This window comes from Cetorhinus maximus, chromosome 11 (assembly GCF_964194155.1).
Source record: "Cetorhinus maximus chromosome 11, sCetMax3.hap1.1, whole genome shotgun sequence".
NCBI classification, from domain to species: domain Eukaryota; kingdom Metazoa; phylum Chordata; class Chondrichthyes; order Lamniformes; family Cetorhinidae; genus Cetorhinus; species Cetorhinus maximus.
In genome coordinates, this window is record NC_135889.1 from 80553856 (window position 1) to 80575870 (window position 22015).

The 22015-nt window shown below is 42.5% G+C and overlaps 1 protein-coding gene across 1 annotated transcript in view; it reads left to right on the forward strand.

Annotated features, from left to right (window-relative positions):
* Positions 1 to 20597: 20597 nt before the first annotated feature.
* scn1laa (sodium channel, voltage-gated, type I-like, alpha) overlaps positions 20598 to 22015 on the forward strand; it is a 246724-nt gene continuing 245306 nt past the window's right edge. The window contains exon 1 of the mRNA XM_078552303.1: positions 20598 to 20710. The gene's annotated coding sequence lies outside the window, so the exon portion shown is untranslated. The remainder of the gene's footprint in view (positions 20711 to 22015) is intronic.

The following is a 22015-nucleotide window of genomic DNA, read 5'->3' on the forward strand; positions in this document are numbered from 1 at the left end:
AATTTTTTTAAATGTTCAGATTTATTAGGGATGTATTTGCTCTTGATAACACATTAGAACTGTTGATAAAAAAGGTTAATGAACTAACTGAAAGAAAATGCTGTTCAAACTATAAATTTTCATATTAGGCAGAAATATTTAATATAGGTAAATCACTTTAAATATGAATCCAGAATAATAACAATGTAATGAGAAACAATTTTGGCTGGGCCATATTGTGTAGGGCCATGTGGGTTTGGGAGCATTTCTGGTAGTTAAAGCTGTTGATATTGACAGCGCATCGGGAAGCTGGTTCCAACCTGCTCACTTCTGCATTTCATTCCAGCATGGGAAGGCTGCATGTGTGCAAACTCCTCGGGAAAGACGTTAATGTTAACTAACATGTTAATTGCTCAATTAGAGTGATATTGACACCAATTTATCACTTTAAGTTTGGTTCCAGGGGATTCTCCAGCTTCCTGGAACTTGCCAGGGAAAGCGAGGTGACAAGACAGCCAACGATTGAGGGGTTGAAGTAATTTCAGGGAAATATGCCAATAAGCACTCTGTACTCACCTGCTTTCTGACCTGCTTACAAGAAAGAGTTTGCTCAAAATTTTTTGCTGGCAGGTTACTTTGCACACTTTGTGGGGGTCTTCACTGCTCTGGAGGTTTGGAGATCTGATCTATCTAAACACGATGGTAAGAGTGTCAATATCTTACCAATTACATTGTTAAGGTTTGTTGATGTCAATTACATTGTTAAGGGAAACAGTTGATGGGCATTTGAACACATATAACACAGTGGGTGGCTGGGACACTGGGAAGAGGTAAGGAGTGTTGATACTGAACAAAGTCAATAAACTCTCTCAGCAAAGAAAGGCTCTGGTCTTAGTTTTGACTTCACCAACCAATGTACATCCTATTAACAATGAGCTCCAAAAACAGTGCCAGCAGCAGCCTGCTAGCCACATACCTGGAGCTTCACAGATGAGAAGGGAACTGCAGTGTGCAGCCACTTGCACGGGGCCATCACTGGCACACAGAATAACCAGGCAAAGAAGAATCTTCCTTGACATATCAGAACACCAGTGTCTCCAGAGTCCTGGGTGTTGCATTAGGTGGTGACAGACATTTGCAGCCTACTGGAAGAAGACCTGCAGCCAGCTAGACCTGGTGGCTCCATTTACCAGTGGCTATCAAAGTCACCAGCACCATCAGCTTTTTTGCCTTTGCATCTTTCCAGGGTTCTGCTGAAGACAGGTGCAGGATCTTCCAGTTGCCACACACAAATGCATTGACAAGTGTTTGCCAGGGCCAGTGATTTTTTTAAAAATATTCGTTCATGGGATTTGGGCTTTGCTGGCTAGGCCAGCATTTATTGTCCTTCCCTAATTGCGCTTGAGAAGGTGGTGGTGAGCTGCCTTCTTGAACTGCTGCAGTCCATGTGGTATAGTTATACCCACAGTGCTGTTAGGGAGGGAGTTCCAGGATTTTGACCCAGCAGCAGTGAAGGAATGGTAATACATTTTCAAGTCAGGATGGTGTGTGGCTTGGAGGGGAACTTCCAGGTGGTGGTGTTCCCATGTATCTGCTGCCCTTGTCCTTCTAGGTGGTAGTGGTCATGCATTTGAAAGGTACTGTCTGAGCAGTCTTGGTGAGTTCCTATAGTGAATCATGTAGATCGTACACATTGTTGCCACTGTGCATCGGTGGTGGAGGGAGTGAATGTTTGTGGGTGGGGTGCCAATCAAGCAAGCTACTTTGTCCTAGATGGTGTTGAGCTTCTTGAATGTTGTTGGAGCTGCACCCATCCAGGCAAGTGGGGAGTATCCCATCACACTCCTGATTTGTGCCTTGTAGATGGTGGACAGGCTTTGGGGTGGAGTGGGGAGCCACTGGAAGTGATTACTTGCCGCAGGATTCCCAGTCCCTGACCTGCCCTTGTAACTACAGTATTTATATGGCTAGTTCAGTTCAGTTTCTGGTCAATTGTAACCCTGAGGATGTTGACAGTGGGGGATTCAGCAATGGCATTGCCATTGAATGTCAAGGGGAGATGGTTAGATTCTCTCTTGTTGGAAATGATCATTGCCTGGCACTTACATGGTGCGAATGTTACTTGCCACTTGTCAACCCAAGCCTGGACTTTGTCCAGCTCTTGCTGCATTTGGGCTTGGACTGCTTCAGTATCCGAGGAGTCATGAATGGTGCTGAACATTGTGTGATCATCAGCGAACATCCCCACTTCTGACCTTATGATGGAAGGAAGGTCATTGATGAAGCAGTTGAAGATGGTTGGGCCTAGGAGGAATTCCTGCAGTGATGACCTGGAACTGAGATGATTGACCTCCAACAAACACAACCATCTTCCTTTGTATTAGGTATGACTGCAACTGGCAGAGTTTTCCCCCTGATTCCCATTGACACCAGTTTTGCTAGGGCTCCATGATGCCATGCTCGGTCAAATGCTGCCTTGATGTCAAGGGCAGTCACTCTCACCTCACCTCGGGAGTTGAGCTATTTTGTCCATGTTTGAAGCAAGGCTGTAATGAGGTCAACTTTGCCTGTGATTACGCCATGCAGAATGATTGAGTGTTCGGATTTGCAGCTCTGGCTGAATTCACACAGGTGCAGGGCGCCATCAACGGGACACACATGGAAAGTCAGGCACCCATGGATCACCCTGGAGTATTCATTAACTGCAAGGGTTCCACTCCATCAATGTATGGCTGGTGTGACATCACAGAAAGATCTTTATGCAGATGTGCGCAAGCTTCCCAGGAAGATGCCATGACCCATTTGTCATGCTGCAGTCCACCCTTCCAGACATCTTTGTACTTGGAAGCAGATTTACTGGCTGTTTTTTTCTAAAACCCAAGAATGAGGCCCATGATCGCTACAATGAAAGCCAGCTGTGTCATTGATCAAGCAATCAGAATGCTAGAGATGCAGTTTAGGTAGCTGGACAGACCTGGAGATGTTCTTCAGTAAGTAGTAGCTAGGATCACCAGAATGGTTGTGGTGTGCTGCACTCTAGACACCATTGCCCAACAGTGAAATTTGGACCTGCAGAGGGCAAAGTCTCTTTGGAGGATGCCAAAGAGGAGGAAGACAAGCATGAAATTGAGGAGATTGAAGATCATGAGGGTAATGCATCATGAGTGGTGTACATTGCTGCACAGAGTGATGATTATTTCAAGGTTCACAGGTTCCACCAGTACACCTATCTTGCAACCTCCTGCAAAAACAACTTCTCACCTCCTCACCGCACTCCCTTCCCCACCCCACCACACAAGCCATTAATGTAATAAACTCCTGCAAATAACCAAGCATTCCTTTCACAAGCATCAACTGGTCACTGAAAATTCAGGTCTTTGTATTCATCATCAAACAAATGAAAAACAAGATGCCAACTAACAGCCAATAACCAAGAATGGCCAACATGGTATTTTGTGCATTAGATGCATAAAAGAAGAAAAGATACTTAATAATACAAAATGTGTAACGCACCATGTGCACATTCTTATGTAGCTACAAATCTTTGCTCTTCCTTTTCCTATAGCTTTTTGTGATCCAGCCCCTATGGTTTCAGCAGTGGTTGAGGCAGGCTGCTCACATCCCTGCCCTGACTGTTGAGTTGCTCTTGGCTGACATTCTCTGGGTTTTGGAATCCATGGCATCGCTTTCAAAGACTGCTTTACATGCACATGCACAAGAACAGACTCGGCCATTGGTACATGAGGCAGCATGCCAGATACTGACTGACTGACTGGAGTGGAAGCAATGGGTGAGAAATGCTTTGAACGACAACCCCACTTCCATATCCCCTTTCACCATCATCCCTCTTGTGGCCCAGCTGTACTTCCCTACTACCGCCGTACTGGAGAGCACCCTGTTGCAGATAGGTCAGTGGTTTGCTGCCGAGCCAAGGCTAGAGAATCATTCATCTTATTTCAGGTGGCATTCAGACTGCAGGTCCTTGTTCAAGGACTGCATGCGCTCTTCAATTGCTGTGTTTGATGCACTATGCAGTTGACCATTCTATTCATGGAGGAAGACATCATCGCAATGGCCCATTCATGTTTGAGGTAGTCTCCTGCAATCTATCAGCAATAGTGAACAATGTTCTTGGAACGCCAGTCAGTATGTCGCACACTTTCTGCTGCTGCTCAATAATCCTTCTTTTCATTGATGGTTCTCGGGATATAGCTTCTCCTTTGAGCTGAGCAGAGCTTAGAGAGTTCTTTGCCCTACAATACAAGCTTTCCACTACTGCCCTTGATTCTACCCTCTGCTGTTGCTTGCTTCTGAAGTATGAGTCATCAGGTGAAAGCCCAACTATCTCTCTGTCGCGGAAAATGGAGTGAACACTCAGACCCAGGAGGTTTGTCTCGGAAGCCTTTATTGAATCGTGATATCACGGAGAGCCCAGCAGCATACAACAGAGCTAGCCGGCACTCTGAGGAAAAATCAGAGTACACGCATAGTTATAGCAAAAGCGTGCGTAACAGAGGTCATGCAAATTACAAAGCTGCTTGACCCTTAGTAATTAATAACATTGAAATTTTTATCTTTGGCATGCATACAATTGTTCTATCTTAGTTTATAATTACACAGAACCTTGAGTAGTTACACAAAAGCCTTGAGTAGCCCATCTGGCGATTAGTCATCTGGACAGACAACAGATAGCGTGACTAGACCCTGCCTCATGTGCTTGTTTTCAATCCTCCACAATAGCTGACAGAGCGAGTTTGTCTATTACTTGACGTACTGGCGCAAGGACACTTTGTTGTAGTATTCCACTATGGTTTAACCATTTAACCCTTTGTTATCCTGTAGATGTATTTTATTCTCCCACAATCCCTCCTTGTTAATCTTCTAGATTAATACCAATGAGGAATAGTATCTTCATTATCATTTGGGGGTTCATAACCATAAGGAAAAGGCTGATCTCTGGCAGGGTAAACCTTCTCTCCTCACCAGTGGGCTTCACTGGGGCCAGTGCGCATCATTTGGGGAACAATTGGGGCACCGCCTAATCCAGTAGAGACACTGTTAATAACATGGGAACAGCAAATTCGCAGAGCAACACATGCACAACACCCTATAACACATGCTATGACCAACCCAATTAAAACATACAGCAGCCAACTTCTCCAACCGGAGAACCACCCCATTACTATAGCCCACCAAGAGTCCTTGTTATAAAAATTACTCAGTCTTTCCTCAACTTTCTTTATTTCTTGCACTTTATCCATAACATGCCGTCCCAAGTTAGTAATGTTCTCAGAAACATCAGGCACATAAGTGCAGCACTCTGAACTTATCATGGCACAAGTGCCACCTTTTTCAGCTAGGAGGAAATCAAGGGCCATTCTATTTTGTAAGGCGGTCAGGTGTAGGGCTATCATTTCAGTAGTGGTAGCTGAAACCTGTTTCTGTGTCTCAATCAAAGCATCAGCCGTTGAATTAGAAAATTTTTCAAGTGCAGCTGCCAGGTTGATAATCTCTCGGGAATTACGAGCAGCTCCATAAGAGGGGATAGCAATCATCCAGAATCGTTCAGATTCCGAGATGTCACGGCGATGTAGACGCCGATGCGGGTGAATATCTAATTTACTTATATAGCGAAGATAGGGATTCAAATATGCTAGGTAGCAGCAACCACTCCAGGTGGGAGCGGTAGCGCCCTTGCCCAAACTTCCGATATCTTGATTAAAGAAGGAAGATAATTGCAACATCCCAGGCAGCCAGGGGTATGCTTTTTCCCCACAAACCCAGAACGTACCATTTAGAGGATTTTGAGGGTCATAACTACCAGGGCTAGTAGATATGCTGTTTTCGCAACTACTGTTTCCGAGGCTATAGGTACCGGTTGCAAGGTTCGAACACCAACAGGTGGCGTTTATCGGCTCCTGAGGAGGCTTGATTCTTATCTCATGATCTGTATAGTTCCACCCATTAGCAGGTGGAGAGCGATGGAACCATCCCTTGAACATATTGGATTCTGCATCATCTGACTGGGTGTGGAAATTTGTGAGATCCTTCACTTCTTCCTCAGTCATTGGTTTTGCCTGATAGGTGTTTGACTCATCCCCATGTTGGGGAGTCTGGGCACATATCCAACAGGCGCCCTATCCTACTTGTCTAGCATAGGCACGGCATAAAGACAAAAAGGTGTTGGGGTGAGAATCCTTTGGGTACACCCCACAAAATATAGCAAAAAGACAGAATATAGCAAAAGGCAGTATCCGATACATAATGCAAATTAGTTCTCTGGTAACAACGGTTATAGGACTGCCGGACAATGTTTTTTTACAACGAGTGGCATGGACCCAATCTTCCTTCCCTTTAATCTTCAGGGCCGCTCGAGTTGTTAGCAGCACAAGGTAGGGTCCTTTCCACCCTCTCATGCAATTCAGCTGCTGTTTTGCATAGAGGAAAATGAGTACAAATCCAACATTTAGTTCGATTAACTTGCGAGGCTACGGCCTGCATTCGTTGAACCGCAGAATTGGTAGTCCATGCCCCTGCAAGGACCATGCAGGACAGGATCCAAATCAGAGTCAGCATTCTGACGGCTCAGTTAAAGTTCCTGCACAAGCACTTCTGTCCGAGGTCAGCGTCCGCTTGACGTGCGATGCGTGGATCCACAAGGGCGTCCTTCAACCTGCACGACCATATGGGTGGTGAGCAGGACTTGGAAAGGCCCTTCCCATCGAGGTTCCAAACAGTTCTTTCTCCTGAAGGTCTTTACTAGGACTAGATCCCCGGGCTGGTACTGATGGCAATCTTCAATGGTGGGCTTTTTCTGAGCTTCTACTACATATATATGCAAGCTCTTGAGACAGTTAAGGTGAAAGCGCATAGTCATGAGCACCAAGGGTAGAGCTTCAGGCCCTTTCAAACTGGTTTCTTCACATAATTTAGCTAGTTTGTTTTTCAGAATACCATTTTGTCTTTCCACCGCTCCAGTAGATTGGGGGTGGTATGGGCAGGAAAGGTGATGATTGCATTGTAAGGCCTTCAACAGTTCCTTTATCACTTTAGCAGTAAAATGAACAACAATTTTACAACAACAACAGCATCATTTCGTCGGGTGGGATACGCCTCCACCCATCGCGAGAACAAACATACTAGAACTAAAACATAATTATATTCCATACATTTAGGCATTTGTATAAAGTCCATTTGTAGTTGTGCAAATGGGCCCCATGGCTGGGGTCCCATACCAGCAGTCACTGTGGGCGTCTTGCCTGGGTTATGTCATTGACATAGGTATGACAGGTATTACTAATACAAAGCCTATTAGCATATTACTATTCACTATACATTCAACATTCATTCTACGTACACGTGTTAAACCCCTGAGCTGGCAACCGGTCAAGTCATGATTCTTGTGTCGTGAGAGATTCAATAAATGCTCATTAGTTACCCATAAAGGGACTACCCCTTCATTTAATCTGTTTTAAAATTTCTCGGGCTTGTTCCAGTGCCCAAGATCCATAGGTGTTGCATACATCATTTCTACTATCTTTTACTATTTTTCTTTTATTCTCACTTTCTAGATTACTTTATCTTCAGTTTCAGGCTGTACCTGACATCCTACATGTCTGTGACAATGGGATACGTTTTCCTCCTTATCCTTCTTGACCTGTCTACAGCCTATGACAAGGGTGACCATATCATCCTCCTCCAATGCCTCTCCACTGTCATCCAGCAAGGTGGGACAGATCTCTTGGTTCCATTGATATTCATATAATAACCAAAGCAAGAGAATCACTTGCAGTGGTTTGTGTTCCTGTCCCCACTCCGTTACCTCTGGTGTCCCCCAAAGTTTAATCTGGCCCCTCTTATTTCTCATCTATTTGCTGCGCCTTGGTGACATCAACCAAAGGCATGATGTTAGTTTTCACATGTACACTGACCACACTCAGCTCTACTTTACCACCACTTCTCTCAACTCCTCCGCTTTGTTAAATTGACTGTTTATCCGAGATCCAATACGAGATGAGCAGAAACTTAATCCAAATAAATATTGGGAAGATTGAAGCCATTGATTTTGTTCTCCACTCCAAATTCCATTCCCTAACCACTAAATCCATCCCTCTTCCTGGCAACAGCCTGAGGTTAAGCCAGTTTGTCTGCAACCTTGGTGTCACATTTGATCCTGAGGTGAGCTTTCAATGTCATGTTCGTGCCATCTCTAAGACCACCTATTTCCACCTCCATAACATGCTTGACTTTGGCCCTGTCTCAGCTCACCTGTTGAAACTCTCATCCATGCCTTTATTACCTCTAGGCTCGACTATTTCAATGTACTTTTGGCAGGTCTCCCAAGTTCTACCCTCTATAAACTTGAGGTCATCCAAAACTCTGCTGTCTTTGTCTTAATTTGCAGCAAGTCTGATTCCCCTAACACTCCTCTGCTGGCTGGCCTACATTGACTCCTGGTCAAGCAATGGCTTGGTTTTAAAATGCTTATCCTTGTTTTCAAGTACCTTTGTGACTTTTCCCCTCCCTATATCCGTAATCACCACCAACCCCGCAACCCTCCGAGATATCTGCACACCTCTAAATCTGTCCTCTTACACACTCCCAATCATAATTGCTCCACCATTGGTGGCCATGCCTTCAATTAAGCTCCAAGCTCTGGACTTCACCCACACCTCTTCAGCTCTCAAACACACTTTCCTCCTTTAAGACCCTTCTTAAAATTCAAATTTTAATTGAGTAAATAACTAACTGAGTAACTGTTTCCACTGGCAGTATGGCCGAAAACCATGGCACAGATTTAAAACAATTCTCCCAGCCTCTTGAGCTATAAATCTGCCGGTTTTCATACTCTATGACAAGAGTGGCTCGTGCAAAGGCAGACACTATTTCCATCTCTAACTTGAGCTACCTCTTCTGTGAGCCTCTCCATTGAGGAGGGAACAATGCAGCTCAAAGCCTGTATTGCAGCAGTCTGAGCATCCATTCATGTCAGAGACAAGCACTGGCAATAAGGTCTCAACTGAGGAGGGCGGCACAGTCTCTTTGTAAGGACCTTAAAAGGTCCCAATTAGTTTAGGTTCAGGCCATGATGAATCAGACAAAAACAAAGTATTCTGGTGAAACACAGTAACCCTTTTAGTGGTCACTCAGCGAATTAGCAGTACAACAATGTGCTTACTCAGGTCTTTTGAGTTTGCTTCTGAGTGGGAACAAACTCCATCGGTTAGTTACTCCGCCATCATCCCATCTCTCCACATCTTCTGGTGATTGACTAGACTATCCGTTCCTTCCTGATCATCGGGCTATCCTCCTCTTATGTCGATCCCCCTGCCTTTCGCAAGCCCCGCCTGATGCTTGCTTGTCTGGTGAGACAATCCCTCTTTTCTCACTTGATTTGATAATTAGATTGCCCTATGTCCAGCTCATGTTGAGCACTGATGTTCAGATTTTCAGGATAACCCCTTCCTTTATCCTGGCAAATGTGTTTGATGGAATTATTAGTTTTGAGATACCTGCATGTCTAGTAAAGCATTCCTTACCTTGGTCTCTGTTGCCCTGGTCTATGGCTTGTAATTGACTGCTGCCGGATCAGGCTGGCCCATTAGGCTGGGTTTGTGGTTGTATTGTTACAAATAAACAAGACAGAGTTTCCATGACCACATTACTCCGATCACTTATTAACAACAGAAAAATCTAATCAATTCAACATTCAATTCCTTCCAATTGACCATTAAGACTCGTAGAATTGCAGTCCTTCTAAAATCCAATCAAGTATGATTAGGTCATCAACTTATGCCATGAACAATTGTAAAATAGTAACATTCTGACAATTATGAAATATGAAAAGTGAACAGTATGATAATATTCTTGACTCTGGCCTACACTTTTATCCTTTGCATTAAAAAGGAATTGCGGTAATTTTAAAGGTAGCACTGCCACCTTCTATTGGTTCATGTAGATACTTACAGGTACTTGTGCAGAGTGCCTGTGGCTTGTGTCCAGGGAGCGAATCCTATATGGACAAAGGATTGTATCATGCTTACATTATGTTATCAGGTATCAGCTTGATTCAATAACAGCACTCTTGCTTCTGAATCAGAAAGTCATGAACTTAATTATTGCTGCAGGACTTGAACATATAATCTAGTCTGACACTTCATTTCAGTATTGAGGGAATGCTGCATTGTTATATGTGCCATTTTTCAAATAGGATGTTAAATTGACACCCCATCTACTCTGCTCAGGTGGACATATAATACCTCATACTACCATTTAAAAAGATCAGGGGAGACATTTATCCCTCAATCAAAGAAAGAAATACTGACAATTATATCGTGCCTTTCATGACCATCTAAAGGCACCAAAAACAGCTATGTAATATAATGACCAGGTTTTAAATTTCACACAGATCGGGGGAAGCAAAACAGCTCGAATCCCAAAAGCAACAAATGTCTCGATTGTATTCAGAACAATTTCCCGAAACAATACGTTCTTGAACCAACAAAAAAATCAAGCCATCTTAGAGTTAATAATGAGCAGTGTGCTCATGTAGTCAATAATTTAACAGTAAAGGAACATTTCGCTAACATTGACTATAATATGATATAATTCAATATTAGGTTTGAGGAGCTAAGTGAGTCATGAACCAAGGATTTACATATCAGTAAGGCTGACTTTGAACATATGAGGCAGAAAGTGAGAACGACAAGCTGGGCAGAGCTACTAACTGATAAAACTATGAATGAACCGTGGGAGTTGTCCAAAAAAAGTCTTGGTCGAATACAAGGCCTGCACATAACTGTAAGGAAGATATAATAAATTTCATAATGTTATTTGGAATTTAGTGTAGAGTAATAGTGGGGTCTGTGTCTGTGTGTGTGTGCGCGCGTGTTTGTGTGCGTATGGGGGTTGGGGGGACTTGATTGAATTAAAGACAGCTGGTCTGAAAGCTTTGATGTAAGAAGAGAAGCTAGGTTTGAAATGCTAAATAGGTAAACATGGATGACGTTTTAGAATGTGTGGTGTAAAGGGAACATTTTCATTTTTAAATAAACCAGAGTAGTTTGAATTCAAAAGAGAGGGTGAAATGTTACACCTAGCCAGAAGAAGTTAAAGAACAGTGGGAAGAATTTTGCACTTGACATGCAGGATCGGTGGGAACGGGCGGGGACAGTTAGGAAGCGATTGGCACTGCACCACAATTTCACACTGGCAGGCCATTTAAGGCCTGCTCAGTATGATACAAGAGTGGCAGCACTGAGCGCTGTTGTACGGGGGGTGGGAGGAGGGTGAGTGGGCCAAGTGTGAACTTCACTCATGCACTTGACTGAGCACTGCATAATCTCCCTGAGGCACGGAGCTGCCTCGGGGGTTGAAGAGATATTTTAAAAATTAAAGAAAATAAAAATGTAATAAAACATGACCCATCATGTCACATGAACAGGGACATATTTTTAATGAAAAAATAAAGCTTTTACTTTATTTTTATTTGCTTTTGGAAACCTCATCCTGCCCGTGGATGAGGTTTCCAAAAAAATGCAAAGGCTGCTTGGCTTTTTCGCTTGCCCGCCAACCGTTAATTTAGTTTTGTGAAAAACTGATAAGACTCGGTGGTTTTATTACTACTGAATTCAAGGCATGTACCTCGAAATAAATATACAAATTGCAAAACAGTTGTGGCAGCTGTTTCAAGTTTCCCTTTGGGATTTCGGCAGCTTAGCATTTACCACCTGCTGTGCCATAACAATAACTTTAAAGCGCAGGAGCTCTACATGTGTAATTCAGTAAGTGTGAAAAGCCTTCAGCATCTATGCCTCAAGCTGCTGTTCTCAAAGAGCTGAAGTTAAGAAAACTCACTTTGAATTCAACTGGTTCAGGGTATTGTGTGTCACCTTGCCTGGGCCTTTTAAAATCTATGTGTCTTACTGTTGCCTTAACAAAAGTGTAACTGGGAATCAGGTTAAGTAGGAGATTTAGAAGTTATTATAGTAGTAATTTGTAGACATATGTATGTGCTTAAAAATCATTTTTCTTGTTAATAAATGTCTAAACTAGTTTTGTAAAAACCTATAAGATTTGGTGGTCGTATTACTGCTGAATTCAAGGCACGCATCTCAAAATTTATACAAATTGCAAAACAAGTTGTGGCAGTTGTTTCAAGCTTCCCTTTGGGATTTGAACAATTCAGCATTTACCATTGGCTGTGCCAAAACAGGAGATGCTGCCAGACCTGCTGAGTTTTACCAGCGTTTTCTGTTTTTATTTTATATTAGAGGTGATACTATAATTGGAAATCAGGAAATGGCATGCTTATTAAATAGTTATGTTGTATCAGTCTACTCAGTAGAGGATGAAGATAAAATGCTAGAAGGGAAACAACAAGAAATCAATGGGAGGTACTAAATAGATTTTGTGTAAGTAAAACATGATGATGAAGAAACAAATAGTATTAAAGATAGACAAAGTTCCAGGACTCAATGGTTTAAACCTCAGGGCATTAAAATTATTGGTGAGAAAATTGTTCACACATAATTACCTTCCCAAAAACCCCTCAATTCAGGAATTATTCTTTTGGATTGGAAAATTGCCAATGTCACTTCACTAATTAAGATATGTAAGAGAGATAAACTAGAAAATTATAGATTGATTGACCTAATATCTGTGGTGGGCAAGTTACTCAAATCTGTCATAGAGGTCAGAGCAATTGAGCATTTGGACAAATATGAACTGACCAGAGAAGGCCAGCATGGATTTCTAAAGGGAAGTCATATACAATGAATCTAGTTGAATTTTTTGAGAAGGTAACTTGTATGGTCAATTAAGTGGCATCTCTGGATGCCATTTATATAGACTTCCAGAAAGAATTCAACAAGGTTCCACTTAGATGAAGGAATGGAGAGATATACGTCCACATTTGCTAATGACACTGTGTTAGGTGGCACAGTAAGTAGTGAAGATAGAAGCATAAAGTTGCAAAGGACATTGATTGGTTAGGTGAGTAGGCAAATCTGTGTGTGGTCATCCATTAAGAAAGGCAGATCAAAATATTTTCTAAATGATGAGAAGATAGGAACTGTTAATGAGACAAGAGATTTGGGGTTCCAAGTACAAGAAGCAGTGAAAGCAAGTGGATTGGTGCAAAAAATAATTTAAAAGGCTCATGGAATGTTGGCCTTTTATCTGAAGAGGACTGGAATACAAAGGACTGGAAGTTCTATTACTGTTGTATAAAGCTCTGGTTTGAAACCATCTGGAATACATTCAAACAGGCAAAATAGGAGCAGAAATAGGCCATTTGGCCCCTCAAGCATTCAATAAGATCATGGCTGATGTGTTTGCCTTTTGAATTTCACATTCCTATCTACCCCCAATAACCTTTGATTCCCTTGCCTAACAAGAATCTATCCACCTCCATCTTAAAAATATTCAATGACCCCGCCTCCACCGCCTTCTGAGGCAGAGTTCCAAAGTCGCACGACCCTCTGAGAGAAAAGATTCCTCCTCATCTATGTCCCCTAATTTTAAAACAGTGCCCCCTAGTTCTGGACTCACCCACAAGAGGAAACATCCTTTCCACGTCCACCTTGTCCAGAGCGTTCAGGATCTTATATACCTCAATCAAGTCACCCCTCATTCTTCTAAACTCCAGTGGAAACAAACCCAGTCTGTCCAACCTTTCCACTTAAGAGAACACGCTCATTCCAAGTATCAATCTAGTAAACCTCTTTTGAACCATCTCCAATGCCTTTATATCCTTCCTTAAATAAAGAGACCAAAACTGCACACAATATTTGAGATGTGGTCTCACCAATGCCCCATATAACATCCTTACTTTTATGTTCAATTCCTCTCGTAATAAAGACTAGCATTCCGTTAGCCTTTTTAATTACTTGATGTACGTGTATACTAACATTTTGTTAATCATGCAATAGAACACCTGGATCCCTCTGCACCTTGGAATTTTGCAGTCATTCTCCATTTAAGTTATATTCTGCTTTTTTATTTTTCCTGCCAAAGTGAATAACTTCACATTTTCCTACATTATACTCCATCTGCCAGATTTTTGCACACTCACTCAACCTATCCATATCTGTCTGCACCCTCTTTATTCCGCTTCACAATATACTTTCCTACCTATCTTTGTGTTATCTGCAAATTTAGCTACCATGTCTTCGCTGCCCTCATCTAAGTCATTGATAAAAATTGTAAAAAGTTGAGATCCCAGCACAGGCCCCTTTGGGACTCCACTTGTTGCATCTTGCCCATCAGAAAAACACCCATTTATGCATACTCTCTGTTTTCTGCCAGCTAGCCAATCTTCTATCCATATTAATTGTTACCCCCTACACCATGAGTTTATTTTCTGCAATAACCTTTGATGTGTCCATTTATCAAACGCCTTCTGTAAATCCAAGTACAGTACATCTCCAGGCTTCCCTTTATCCACAGTGCATGTTATTTCTTCAAAGAACTCCATTAAATTGATTAAACATGATTTTCTTTTCACAAAACCATGTTGATTCTTCTCGATTACCTTGAGATTTTCTAAGTGCCCAATGCCCCCATGACAGACGTCAAGCTAACTGGCCTATAGTTTACTCTTTTCTGCCTCCCTCCCTTCTTGAAATAGAGGGGTTACATTTGCTACCCTCCAGTGTGATGGAACCTTTCCAGAATCTAGCGAATTTTGGAAAATTTACACCAATACTACATTCAGTTCAAAGCATCAGACTTCAAGAAGGACATATTGGCTAGAATTTTAATTGCCTGGATTTTTCCTGTGGCGGGTGGGCTGGGTGGGAGTGGGCGGGGGCAGGCACGGAGCTGATCGCTGCCTGCGATGAGCTGCACGCCTCTATTTTATGCGGGCAGGCCAATTAAGGCCCACCCAGCGTAATGCTGGTAGTGCTCAGTGCTATCTTTGCAGGCGGGGAGAAGAGGGGCCTGTGCACAAAAGAGCACAGCAATCTCCCTGAGGAACGGAGCTACCTCAGGGAGATTGAATGCTTATGAGAATTAATAAAGAATAGACTTAAAATAATTATTCAAACATGTCCCCTCATGTGACTGTGTCACATGAGTTGGGACATGTTTGTAAAGGTGGGAAAATTTATGTATTTATTTTATAAAAGCTTCAGGAAACCTCATCCCGCCCGTGAATGAGGTTTCCTGAAAAGCGCGAAGGCTGTTTGGGCTTTTTGCCAGTGTTCTGAACCACTTTAGTTACTTCCTTAATGGCCTTAATAGACCGTTGACATTTCGGCGGGTGCGCAGTTGCCTCCAGTGCATGCCCACTGAATGAAATATTGAGATGACGCACGATGATGTCAGGATGCACACCCGACATCATCGTGCGTCATTTTACCCGTCGGCGTGTTGGGCCCTCTGCCGCACGCCAACCGGAAGATTCAGCCCAACGAAACTGATCTTCCTGCAGTGGTGAGGGAGGGGGGGGGGGGGGGGGAGGCAGCAGTGAGTCACAAATGCAATTATTGTTAGAGTGGGCTTTGCCATAGCTGTTTAATCAGAATGTGGGCACATGTCAATGGAAACAATTCTATTTAAAGGGGCTTGGCAGTTATCAGAGTGGCTGAATCCTGTGTTGGTTTTGTACGGTAGAATTTTACGCCAGTGGGATTTTACCGTCCCTCCGAAGCCAATAGACTTTTGAATGGCTCACTGCATTTTGCAGCCCTTCCCCCGCTACAACAATGCCATAAAATTCTGCCCGTAGACTTCAGAAAGGAAAAGAATGGAAGTGAGACGTAGGAAGGCTGTTCCCTGATTCTCTGATTCTTCCCTGGAGGTGATACTGGAGGCTGTGAGGGCCCACAGAGAAGTGCTGTTTCTCCTGGACAGGAAGAAGAGGTCAGCCTCATAGAACAAGCAGGCATGGTCTCCTATAAACTGGATACAGTGCCTCAAGAGTTCATTGATCTCATATGGCAGGAGAAGGGAGATGTGCCCCAGTGCAGGTGCCATTCCTGACATTCTCACTTCTCCAACATTCCCCTGTACTGTACCCCTCAGACCAACACATCATGCAGCTCCACACAATCCTCTCTCTCGAGGCACCTCCTCACATCCCCATATGAACACTCACACTCGCCCTCATCATAGTGTCATCTCACACCCACCTCTCACCGTCACCCTTGGCAAAGCTTGTCATTCTATTCGCTCCATACTTTACATTTCTCATGCTGATAACTCTCTACTTTCCTTGCAGAAAAAGAAAACGCACAACTCAGTGAGAGACAAGGAACAATGGCGACCCAAAATTTATGGCCGCCCTGACTGCAGCAGAAGAGGAAGCCTTGGTCATCATTAGGGTGGGAGATTTAATGGACATTGCTGATAGAGAGATGGGGGTCTCCCACATACTTGGTGACAGAATTCGATATCACACTGCCAGCTGATGCATTACAGTCCCTCCTGTTGAACTGCTGTCACCACTAACTGGAATGTGAAGATCTGCACAGTGTTAACTTTCAACATTTCCTCATGTCAGTTCTAATTCATGTCTTTTATATTACATAGGTTCTTCAAGAGTGATGCAGGAGCTGGAACAAGTGGCAGGGAGTCCTCAGAGAAATGCTTGCAGTGACGAAGCACTGTCACATGACTCACATGCACCCTCCAACAGTGCAGATATAGCACACGTTGGTGAGGTCTCCAAGGGAGTTAGCTAGGTTGCCACAGGGTGAGCTGCACATCACATGTGAGCAGCAGTAGGTGCTGGAGACAGGGAACACAGTAGAGAGTCCCCACCACTTTAAACTCTGCTCAGCTGGACACAGACGCTGAGTATCCATGAAGAGGACAGTTCTGCAGCAGCATTGGAAAATGCATTAGGTTTTGTCAAGATTTCCGGAGGCACTGAACACCTTTAGAGAAAGATTGGAGAAGTCAATTTCTGCCATGAGTGTCATGATGTCCAATTCCATGGAATGAGTGGCCAACTGCATGTAGAATCAAATGCAGCAGGCAACCAAGTGCATGCTTCTTCTTCCCAATGACCAGCACATTGAGCCTGACATTTTAATTAGAATAAAGGAAAGTCTCACCTTGGCCATTCAGTACCTCACTGAAGGACAGCAATGTGCTCTCCAGCTCTTGGCTACAAGGGAAGTGTGGGCGGACCATGGGAGGAAAAACAGAGAAAGGGGTCATAGAAGTGGGGATTTTTCTCAAGGCACTTGCATTTCTCATCCCTTGACCCCCTGCCCTCCCCCAGGCAGAACCCCACATGCTGCCTTCTGCCTTGGTGATCAAATATGTCCCTGCACAAGTGCAATCGGTGCAGTCTTTAACAGGGTCCCCCATGAGCTCCAAAATCCAGAGCATGTCCACTATGTGCACCTAAGCTGTCAGAGCAAGGGAATAAACAGTGTTCCTCTTTCTCTGCTGAAGCCACAGGGGTACCAGCACCTAGGAACGATAGAAACTGCAAGAGGAAGACTTCTTGGCTGTGCAAGAATATTGACTTCAGTGTTTATAATAATGTCAATGTTATTGTGCATAGGAATATTTCAATCTTTTCCTGCATACTTTGCTGGGTTGTTGTGGTGGCAAATGGTGGTAGCCCTGATAGTGACAGTGTTTGGCAGTGGATGAAGTAAAAATGATAAATAGTTCAAATAGATCACATTAATATGCTGGGTTCCTTCTGACTCCTACTTCTCCATAAGCATGATGGAAATTGGGTTCAAAATATTTCTGAAAGTGTGCCTTTAGGAAAACATTTTTAAACCTAGGGCTTACCTTATTAGATCCTCCACTGAGGGTGGGCGAAGATAACGTTTAAACCCCTGTTCGTCTGTCTGTAAACAATATATCTCAAAAACAAATTGACAGATTTCAACAAAACCTGGTACAGAGCTAGGGTATGACCTAAGGAAGAACTGATTAGTTTTTGGTGAAGATCCAGATCCAGATCCAGATCCTGGAATTTATAAAGGATCCTTTAACATTGGGAGACAGAACAAATTGATTTTTTTTAAAAAGAGAGTTGATGTTTTAGAAAGTTATGGATTGCCTCAGCTGCTGTGGCGGAATTTGTCACAGCTGTCAAAATATGAGCGGAGTTTTCAGAGCAGGTTGTTGGATATGGATTGGCCAGTAGCCTCCTCAGTGAGATGGAAGTTCTCAATAAAAATATTTTTTTTTTCAGCTTTGTAGTTACAGAGCATCAACCAGGCAGGGCAAAGTCCCAAGGAAGAGCTGCATAATTGTAATAGCATTGAGTTAACAAAGTGGGGTGGAGGTATAAGCTCTACTGAGTGCACTCTTCCCTTCTTATTTCATGTTTTAGAACTGTTCAATTGTATAATGCTTTAAAAAGGTACTGTCAGCATCAAATGATGGGAATGTACTGCTGCAACTCATAAATGTTTTGATTCTGTTTATTTTTTGTTACTCATTGTCTGGCTCAGAGTCAGGTAGCTTTTATTTTTCCACAGCTTCCCTTGGGTTTACCTATCTTTAGAACAAATGCCTCGAGGAGGATACAACAAATTTCTTTAAGAGCACTGAAAAAAGTGGGAGGGGTTAGTCTTATTAAAACAAATATTGGAACTTGAGTTTGCAATGCTTCTGCAAAGACTAATGATGTAGGGTTAGAAGGCGCCCAGTGTATTAATGTAATTCCTTTTAAATATATCTCGTTATCACTTCACCATCACCAACAGCCGCCAGCATCAGGACCAGCACCGTCTCCACGATAACAACTCAGCACAGAACACAGTGAAACCTGCTCCAAATGTCTCGGACGTACGGTTTCTATGTCACTGGGACGTAACTCAACAATCCTCCCCCAGTCCTTTGGACCAATAAGGGATTTTATGAAGCAGGTTCCAGACGAGTTGACATGGAGATCACACGCAGATTTCCTTCACGGCTGTTGGACGAGATGCGTGTAAAGCTTCGAGGATCCCGCGTCATTGTTACCCAGGAATGAATGACCGGAAGCGATCAGGATGTTAAAGAAGGGACTGGCATGAAATGCAATCGTCGACTAAATGAAATTGACAGTACATCTTTGCTAAAGATGGCAGATTTACAAATTAAATAGACACATAGAAAATTTTAACAGATTGCAGACCAGAAGCTAACCTGCGACAGTAAATTTCGTGAAGAAACACATTGGGAAGTATGGTGAGTCCGTTGAAGGGGATAACAGGACAGGGAAGATTAGGCATTTATTAAGGAAGATTCATTTTCTTTCATTGCAGATTGGCTTTGGGTGTGTGTGGTTCTTAGGGTTGAGCTTGTTCAGCATTAGAATTTTACGAAGCAGGAAGGGAATAATAGAACAAGTTGTCACGAATACACGCAATATACGATGCAGTTAAAGCAGAAATGCATATAGTTCGACGGTAAAACAATCAGTACATTCATCAGTGTTTTATGGAATTGGGTGTTGTTTTCCCCCTTGAATGAGACTTTTCGAGAATGATTTGGATATGAGTTCAGAATGCCGCTGCTTCCCTTGTGGACAGTCTAAGTAACAGCACTGGTGGAAATTTCAACTTGTAGCTATTTTGCAGATACCAGAAAAAAATGTATCTATATCCGTTAAGTAATTGTCAAAGAAAAGCAACATGACGACAATCCATAACCGCATAAGTTTTTATATCTAAAAGAAATAAACTCATGTTAGAGTTCTGTTGCATTTGGGATGCATCTTCCTGGGGTTCCTCAGTACTACAGCATATAAATTGTAAAGTGGTTTGCATCTTAAAACGACTTAAATAACTGATGGAACGATTGGCCTACAAGTCATTTACACAAAATTAAAAGTAAGCATATAGCATTTTATATTCTTTTCGTCTTTTTCTTTGGGAAGACAGACAATAATTGGATTAAATTATTATTAAATATTAAATCGTAATGTATAACAATAATCAGTTACATCGCGCCTTGTAATCAGAAGAGTGGAAATACGGAGGCAAAAATTAGAATATTTTTGTAAGTTCAGTAGGTAATTTCAATAATTGGATGCAATGCATGGGATTTACATAGTTTACTTTAAATAACACTTTTTTTTTGCAAACTTGAACAACTTTTCAGCATAGCAGAAAGAAACAACAAAGTATCTAGTTTTAAACAAGGTAAATAAACAATATCTATAGTTAACTGTTAACGTAACGACAGCATAATAATGACTCATTTTGAATGTTAAATTGTACAATATTCCATATAGAATTGGAGTTAAATAATAAATTAAATTCATGTAGATTAACAGTTATGCTGTATAGAGAATGGATTTCAACCAATGATAGTATGGTACTTGGTCATGAAATAAGCAAGCTAATAATAAAACTAAAAAAAATCACAATCTCAATAGTTTAGATTATCAACAAATGACATCATGCGTACTAATGCATTTGAATCATTTCATGACCAAATTCATGTACCTGAGTTTTTCCTGTGTAATGATGGATGGAAATAAATCTGCTTTGAAGTTATTAGGGATGAAAGCTTGCCTGTGTGACTTATAGAGGGTGTGTGTGTGTGTGTGTGTGTTTTTGGGCGGGTGTGCGGGCGGTAGGATGGGGAAGCTGCCGAGTCGATGCTGGATGAAACGGGGCGGAGATATTGCAGGGAGACGCACCGACTGTGCGATTGAAATGGGGAAGCCATCAAACATGGCGACAGCTGCAGTCTGTTGCCCCCTTTCCTGAGCAGCCACCGCTGACCGACGCCTTGTTCGACATGCGTTGCTTCACAAACTGTAAGGAAAAAAAAAAGCAGAAACAACTGTATTTATGCAAATGAATTGAATATTCATTAAGGACATTGATGTTTTCCTGTCGCTGACCCGTGCTGATCGTGCCGCAGACTGATCAATATTTTTGCTCTGAATCCCAGCGACCATCCTTGTCTCTCTTTACCTTGGCGAGGCAGATGCTTCGTACCGGGGCAGGGTAAACATATTTTCCACCGGTGTGGTGAGCCAGGCTGGCAACTTCCAGTCATTTTTGTTTGTTTAAGCACTGAAGCACCGTTGATGTCAGATGGCCGCTCGGATAGTCTGAATGAGCTGCCAGTGTTGTACATTTTGTCCACCATTTGGATGACTATGTTGGCAAAATATTTGCAAAAAATGGTCAGGGATGACACGCGTTTGATGTCAGGTTCTCGAGGTTGTGAAACAGCGCCTTGTTTTTTTCAGCGCCACTGTCAAATTCAGTTGTCTCAAATATGGAAGATGTTTCCCCCAGTCTGTAGGTAATGGATGAATTTTATTGCTGCTATTCGCCATATCTGTTATGGTTGTCTTAGTGTGGTGTATGTTTTCAGTGAAATACTATAATTCTCTTGTGCACTGTTTTTGAGGCAATGTTAAGGTTCTGCAGATTGGGTTCATGATTTAGGCAAATTAGCACGAAACCATTCATGAAGCCTGGAAGTAATAACATTGGATGTTTATCTAAGTCGGCGTGGTCAGGGACCAAATAGGATAAATAAGACGAGAAAACATGTATGAAGGAGTTTATATTGATATTTGAACATTGTGAATCTTTGCCGATTTACTTTTGCTATGTCGAATATGATATCCTTCAAAAGCAATTATTCAATCTAACACGTCCCCTTACGAAACAAGCCATGAAGTATTTTTTGAACAAGGCAGCGTTTCCTGAGAGACATGCGGTAATGTAAATGTGTAAAGTTGGGATCAAGTGGGACCGTGCCTTTCTAATTTTAGGAAATTCTCAGCTGGGATGATGTGCCTTTTAACACTGGGGATGATGGATAGTGTTTGACCTCACCGCCTTTTTCTGTTAAGCGAGCTTGTTTGTTAAGTGCATTATTTAATGTTGAAACCATCACATTTCATATGCTATCGTCATCCAGAGAGATGCTGCGAGAAAATTCTAGCACAATTACCTCTCATAACACGCACGGGCAGGCTTCAAACAAAACAAATGCTAAATTTGAGTCGCTTTTTGTATGGGGGAGAAAAATGACCGTGTTTTTTTTTTGCTTTGGATCAACAGGCCACAATTCGGAATATTCATTTGTTAACGTTCTCTAT